At 40.6% G+C, this 7,558-nt stretch overlaps 1 long non-coding RNA gene across 1 annotated transcript; it reads right to left on the bottom strand.

The window, feature by feature from the left end:
• Nucleotides 1-5,730: 5,730 nt before the first annotated feature.
• Nucleotides 5,731-7,188, bottom strand: LOC311246063. Its single transcript, XR_014620775.1, has 4 exons — nucleotides 7,088-7,188; nucleotides 6,877-6,935; nucleotides 6,304-6,426; nucleotides 5,731-6,018 (listed from the first exon to the last, which is right to left on the bottom strand). It is a non-coding gene; the product is annotated as an uncharacterized lncRNA (long non-coding RNA).
• Between the last annotated feature and the right edge of the window lie 370 nt (nucleotides 7,189-7,558).

The raw sequence follows: 7,558 nt of genomic DNA, 5'->3' as shown, positions 1-7,558 counted from the left end.
GCAGCAGATGCTGGCCGACTAAACGTACAGCGGTCCAATACAGTCAGATATACACGCACGTTAACTTATATGTATTATTGTTGTTTTGTCTGTTTAAAGTCTCGTTTGTATTTGCGTGCGCCGAGCATTGAGAGACTAGTACCGTTATATAGAGAATAACATTGAAGTGCAGTTCACGCGACAAACTAGGATAGTAATTTCCGGAATCAACAAAACCGGCCCACGGGAACGACCATTTGAGGAAGTATATTTTTATCGTTTCAGTTTGTTTACGTTTTCACATATGCACAGGCGCGTTCATTCGGTAACAAAACGCTGGTATAGGAATTCCAGGCTATTGAGAGCTCGTGGAAAAAATACTGTATGAATTGCAAAGCGTTATTTCCGAGGCGAATGAGAACGCACGAACGTCGCATGGAGCGATGACGTCACGCTATGCGCGCCGTTAAGTTATGATTTTATATTAAACTATCCATAGGCAAACGTAAAGTTTAATGTGCCCAAGGCCGAAGGTGCGTGAAATCCACTTGTAGTATATGTTTTATTTGTATATGTATGTGCGCGCTGCTATTGGAAAATGTTGAGTTGCGGTGGCGAGATGCGGGTTGCATTATCCCAGACCACCGGAGAAACGAGCCGAACATTGCATTGACGACACGTAACGTGCTACAGCCTCTGGAACCACTATTCGATTATAATATACAACGTCAACACAACAGCCTTCCCCGGTGAGTATGAAAATCATAAATATAGATGCTTTGATTGATTGATTGAAAACTTTAGTAACAGATTGCAGAATGGGTACAATACAGTACAGCTCAATACACACAAATTGTTAAGGGGATGCAGACCAGAGAAAAACTTTTGTCTTGTTTACATCAGGGTCCCCCATTTTCAATTCATCATGACATATTAGGACATACATGACATACAGATAGTCAGTACTGCTACATCTATACATTTATGACATACCAGATTTGCAAATTCAGTACTGTTTGTGATACAAAAGGAGTCAAGAAAAGGGAGTCATTTGACGTAGAAACTGTACATACACAACTATCATCTCAGTTACAGCAAATTACAACTATCTCAGATCACTTGAGTGTTTATGTTGCTTTAATTTACACATTATAAGTCACATAAAGCTAATTACAATGTCTGTTTCAGAATTATAATACATCTGTGGGCGTACCGGCCATACTGACCAATACGGAGAGTTAAACAAACACTCCCGGTTTCCAGTATATGGCAGTACAGGAATTGTAGTCCACATAAACAGCGTTAGATTAGGCTTTATAAGCGTTTAATGTTGAAAACTTGGGCACAAACAACATAGATAATGTTTAAAAGTAAGATGTTTAGGTTATATTCACTTGAGTTAATGTGTTTATCTAAAGAACCAATGAAAGATAACTAGCCCTTTCCATTGTAAGACATTTTTAAACATGATTCAAAATGTGTGGTTCCACATTCTTATGATGCTTGTGTACATATGCGATATGAGTGATAAATGATAACAATATATCATTACATCCTAGGATGGGATGGATGAAAACTAGCTGATGTTTTTGTTAAGCTCACAGACAATCAACAAAGAACCCACTCAAATGGTCTTAGAAGTGGAAAATTAACATGTGTTTTTATTTTCAGTCAGGCTCTGAGGCGAGATGCAGAAGCTATAGTTTTAAATAGGATTCTAATCAACACAACCCAGACAGTCAAAGCGTCACTAACATATTTTTGTGTTTGCAGGAAGCAGGCAGACAATCAGGAGAGGCAGACGGATTTGCCTCTGGATTGAATTGCAAAGCAGTGTTTAAAACACTCACTCAAACCAGCTGAGGACGATGTGGAGTTGAAAGACAATGCAAATAGCCAGTCTGACCACACCTATAGAGACTCAACTTAGTATCTCCACTTAGTATAGTAGGAAGTATCGCTTTAGATGCAGATTTTCTCTTTGTTACCACGAGACTCAGCCGAAGGTCGTGTGGAGCTGAGAGACAATCGATTGGCCATTTGGAACGGATCTGCATCCAAACACCCACATGTAAATGTCTTCAGAGTGGGCACTTGAGAGACAAAGCAATGCAAATGCCTGCACTCGTGACCACAGACTTGGTGGACTCACCTGGCGGTGGATGGCAACAGAGAACCACTTAATTAACATGAATTAGACACAGGTGATGAATTTGCAGTTATGAAAGGCTACCATATTTCCCATACTAACAGAATAACTAACCAGTTGTTTTCATCTTTCTCTTTTCAAGAAGGCACACAAATTAGAGATATGATGTCTGAATAACACCAAACAAAGTAGAAGTGCCTGAGATGAAAGATCAATGATGAAAACAACTTAACATACTATCCCCTCCTTCTATTCTCTGCTTAACCACTAACTCCTTGCAATTTCAAGTACTTTCCATGACTGCAAATTATCAACCACCAAAATTGAAACACAAATTATCTAAAATGTACAAGATATCAACAACATTGATCATTTAGCTGACACTTTTATCCAAAGCGACTCACAGGTTCTGTACGACAGGACATCAGGCAGGGCACACCTCTATCAGCTGAGTAACAATGGTCATCAAAGTGTTGAGTGCTACAGTGTAGGTTAGTTTATTAGGACAAATGCATGACAGTAAGGTTAGTTAGGGTTAGATGACAAAACGAATGATTGTTTTTCATGCAAAATTAACTGGCTGCCTAGATTTTATGTTTTTTCCCCATGCTAAATTATGACGAGCCACACTGAGACATGAAGAACGCCAGAGAAGGCGTGGCGAGGTAAGTATCCTGAGGTACACCCAACGCATCCTGAGGTAAGATCAAATTAAAATTGACATCACAGACTATGAAGAAAAAGAGCTATTTTATCCGATTCAAGACTTTGGCCATTCATTTACAATTTTATTTAAAGCCTAATGCTGTAAGATCTAGTTAGATACAAGATCTGATAAGATTGTAGTGAATGTGACCTTCTTAACATAAGGAATCACTGCTAATGCAATTGGCTTGCATTTCCTATTTTCAATTAAATGATTTTATTTGCAATGAATTGAATTAATCCCAAAATGATTTTCCACTTTAGCAGAAAGGCGTTGAATAATTTATGTGAAGAGGTTTTCTAAGGTAAATTTGATCATCCTCAGACCAGAGAGGACAGGACGAGTGAGACGACGCGTGACCTGAACCACGAACGACGGTGCGACCAGGCAAGGAGGAACACAACCCAGACGACGCGTGACCTGAACCACGAACGACGGTGCGACCAGGCAAGGAGGAACACAACCCAGCGACCTGAGCGACCCACGACAGCATACTACCACCAGGGACGCCGCCAAGGAGCTGCGGACACAACCAGAACGACGACAGCAACCGTGGGAGAACCGCCATCCAACCCAGCCCACAGACATCCCCAAGAAAGTGGAGCAGGGGACCACGAAGGAGACTGACCAAGGAGACACTGACGAAGAGGAGATCAACCTTTGACGGCCTCCACTCCGGCACTGCAGACCACGGCAGACCAAACCCATCACCTGCAGATGGGAACCAAAGCCCCGACCATCAAGGTGGATTCCCATGACAAGATTGTCATCCGTGTGAGAGAGAGCGTCCTACAGACAGGCCAATACACCAGCAAACCCTCGCCCCTCTGGTACCGCGATGACGGGGAGCGGGGGACCAACCACCACACAGCACGTTCAAGACCACCCTACCGCCATGCCTCAAGGCCTGATAAAGGTCAAGCGTGAGCACAGTGGCGGATGTGTGGTGGTGATGGAGAACAACGCAGGCTCCAGGAAAAGAGTCTGCAAGACCACTATAGTTGACTGCTACAGGTGACCCTTGACAGGGAATGGACGGCGACCAGTGAATATTCCCGACTGCATCGTCAAGAAGAGACACATAGCAAATGAGACCTGTGGACCAAGAGACTTCTGAACACACATTGTCAAAATTGTTATGTATTTATTTACTTTTTACTGTCTTACTGCCACACGACAGGCTCACAGAAACATCAACTGAATGTACGATACGTTCAACACACAGCAGGTCACCACAGAAGGACACATCCCTGGCAGAGAACAGATGGTCAACAGCGACGCAGCAACTGTCAGATTCACAAACAAGAGCTGTTTCACAAAGTTCATATGTATCAAGAAAATTATGAACTAAGAATATGATGAAATACAACCAATAAGATTGCAATAACCAATTTATAATAACAATAAGGAATGATCACAGAGTCACATTGAAAAGTATATTGTTAACAAGACAGAACCAGTTGGTTTATTCCAAGACACCAAGTTTGTTTTGACCATTGATAGTATACACCACAGCAAAATACTAGAACAATGCATAACGATTATCATAATCACCTTTTATATCAGTTTTTTATACAAACCACTAGATTAACGGTTTAAAATGTTTTTGTACACATTAGCCACTAAGTTAATCCATTTTTTAACAGTTTCCCATAATCAATCATGTTAGTTTTATTAACCACTAGGTTAACGGTTGTTTAAATGTTTTTGTACACATTAGCCACTAAGTTAATGCTTATGTGTAAATCCTATTCCTAATAATTATGCACACGATTTTGTGTTTTCACCCTGTGCACTCTGACCACACAGAGACAGTGCATGTATTTAATTGGTTTATTAAGATGCCTGTATGCACAACCATCACATTAGCTCCCCTGAGTCACGACATGAACGACTGAAGGTATGCCAAGATATTTGCACAGCGATAGCCTCTAATGATTATGTTAATTGTTGTTTGATATCAGAGTTGAGGACCACTCATTGATATAGGTATTTTGAGCGATTAATAAAAGAAAAGGGTGATATCTATTCCCACATCTCTGATATCAAAATAACACAGACCGCAGTCCAGTCGATCATGTCATGAATCATGTATATAAATAATACTAGTTTAAACTATTAGGCCAACCAACAGAACACATTGGCCAACATTTTCATTATTTTCTATTTTATTCATTATCTGATAACCGATGGATTACATCGGTCCCCACTTTTACCTGTTCCAAACAATCCTGGTATATTATACATTAATCTCACCCACATTATAAGAAAGAAAAGTGAGTATTGTGGTATAATATGTCCTCATGTAAATATGTTCCCCTTACCTGTGCCCCCCCCCCCTCTCTGTGGAATAAGACACCCCCCTCCCCTGTGTCCCCCAAACCTGTACCCCCTCCCCCCCATCTGACCTATCAAATGGGACCACTCCCCCCCCTGTTACCTATATAGATCTCCTCTTGAGATCTATCCAGGGTCTTCTTACCTGGGTAAATTCAGCTGATCACCTGGGGGGAAGCCCTCAGCCATTCTCTCTATGTATTCTATCTGTTTGGTTAATAAACCCTTGTTATTATCCAAGCCTCGGTTGACTGAGACATTCTTCATCAGGATATCCACAAATATCCCACAACGGTATGCACAATCGGTTGATGTGCTTAATCTCTGGTCACCAAATTACCAAAAATAAATGAGCCACCCTCACGTGTGCCAGCTTCCGCTTGCATATAGATTCAGGAAAATGATGTCCGAATGTCTTTTGCCAAAGAGCATGAGTACAAAATGGCAAAAAGCAGACATAATTTCAATCAAACCAAACACGAATTGAAGACAGAATATACAATAATAATTTAAAAGACAGTTTATTATTGTAGTAAAAAAAACATTCTGTATCTGCCTGATAAATATATTTTCTGAACTTGTTGCCTTCCTCCATAATGTATCATTATCTCAGAAGTAATTTCCTTCATTAGTACAATTATTAGGTTTGATATTGTGTGCGATACAGAAATGTGCAAATAGTGATATAAAACTGCCATTGGAAATCCAGACAGCATGGATTTGTCATCACAGAGCAGCAGCAGTCAGTTGCAGAGGTCATACGAACAGGTGAAGACATCGATGCTGGGGTTAACCTGCAGCAGGAAGCTGTCTGATGTCTTCATGCACCTCTTGAAATGTGAGATAGCTATGGAGATAAAAAGGTATATATTTTTTTTAAAGTAGTTTTACACACCAGACCCTTCTGTTTTACACACCATACGAGACCCTTCTGTTTTACACACCATACCAGAGTTGAAAGCAGTTCAACTGAACTTTTCTTCAGCTTTTCCACAATTGAGGACAATGTTTTTTTTTATATCACATATTGGAAAAGCCAACTGGTTTGTAGTCTGAAATGTGTCCCCAATTTTCAAAGTCAAGAAGACACACACACACACAGAGAGAGTAGTGTAACTGCTACTGTACATACGGAGAGGATGCTTAAACAGAACACTGGCACAGACATCCTGTCGGTAGCCACATGTCTCCACGGTGGTGTAGCAGCTTCCCCCGAGCACCCTGGGAACGCAGCGGTGGCACTTCAGTGCCTCTCCTGGAAAACCAACAGGACTACACTGTAACATGCACCGGTCCAACAGGACTAAACTGTAACATGCACCGGTCCAACAGGACTACACTGTAACATGCACCGGTCCAACAGGACTACACTGTAACATGCACCGGTCCAACGCAACAATAACCCATCAGTAATAGGAAGCATACCAAGGGGTGGAGTACAATACCCGTTTCCTTACCAAAATAGTACACTTTTAATAGGTTTGCTAAAATACAACTTAAGTTTGGTAAAAATCTCTTTACTATCTCTTTACTTAACTTAGATTACACTTACAGCATATGAATGACTATCATACTAAACACGTACTTTGAATTATACATGAAAGTACATGAAGTACAGTACCAAAATACATTGCAAGTATACCCTCAAGAGGTGAATCCCTGGGAGGCTGACAGAGAAGAGATTGTTCCAGTTTTAAAGACTTACCGTGGGTAACATAGACCATTAGGAGGACAACAGCAAAGCATACAGCTTTCATCCTTGTCCTGAAGGCAGAGATGGCAATAGTGGTATTTATTGAGAGAGAACGAGACAGAGAAAGAAAGAGATAGAGAAAGAAAGCACAAGCACCATTTGACTGAAATAGGACGAATATGCTTAAAATAATTACCTTGTATTATGTATTTAAAATAATTACCTTGCTTGTATTTCCTTGGAAATTAATGAAGCTTGTGTCTTAATCTTGTACCCTCTGGTCTCCTAGAACATTATATAGCCTCTGTGAAATAACTATCCGAATGTGATTGCAAAATACCAAATCATGGAGTTCCCATACTTACCAAAGCCAGCTGGCTCTGTTCCTTGTCTGTGGTCATCTGAAGATCTGTCCACATATGGAAGGCATGTGTAAACAGAAAACTATGTGGTAATCTGAAGTGCTGTGCACATATGGGAAGCATGTGTAAACAGAACACTGACACATATATGAATGCACAAGCCGTTGCACAAAACTAAAAAGTTTACATTTGCATTGAGTTTCAACATGCCACCCAGTGATGTCATTGGAGGACACTGACTCTTTATGTTAATTTCAGCTCAATACAATTATTTGGATGACTTCTTCATCTCCATAATTCCATTGAGCTGTACAGGCAAATGTACAAATTGA

This window comes from Notolepis coatsorum, assembly GCF_963971535.1.
Source record: "Notolepis coatsorum genome assembly, chromosome: 19".
NCBI lineage: Eukaryota > Metazoa > Chordata > Actinopteri > Aulopiformes > Paralepididae > Notolepis > Notolepis coatsorum.
The sequence above is the reverse complement of the archived record's forward strand: the minus strand, read 5'-3'. Positions and strand labels throughout refer to the sequence as shown.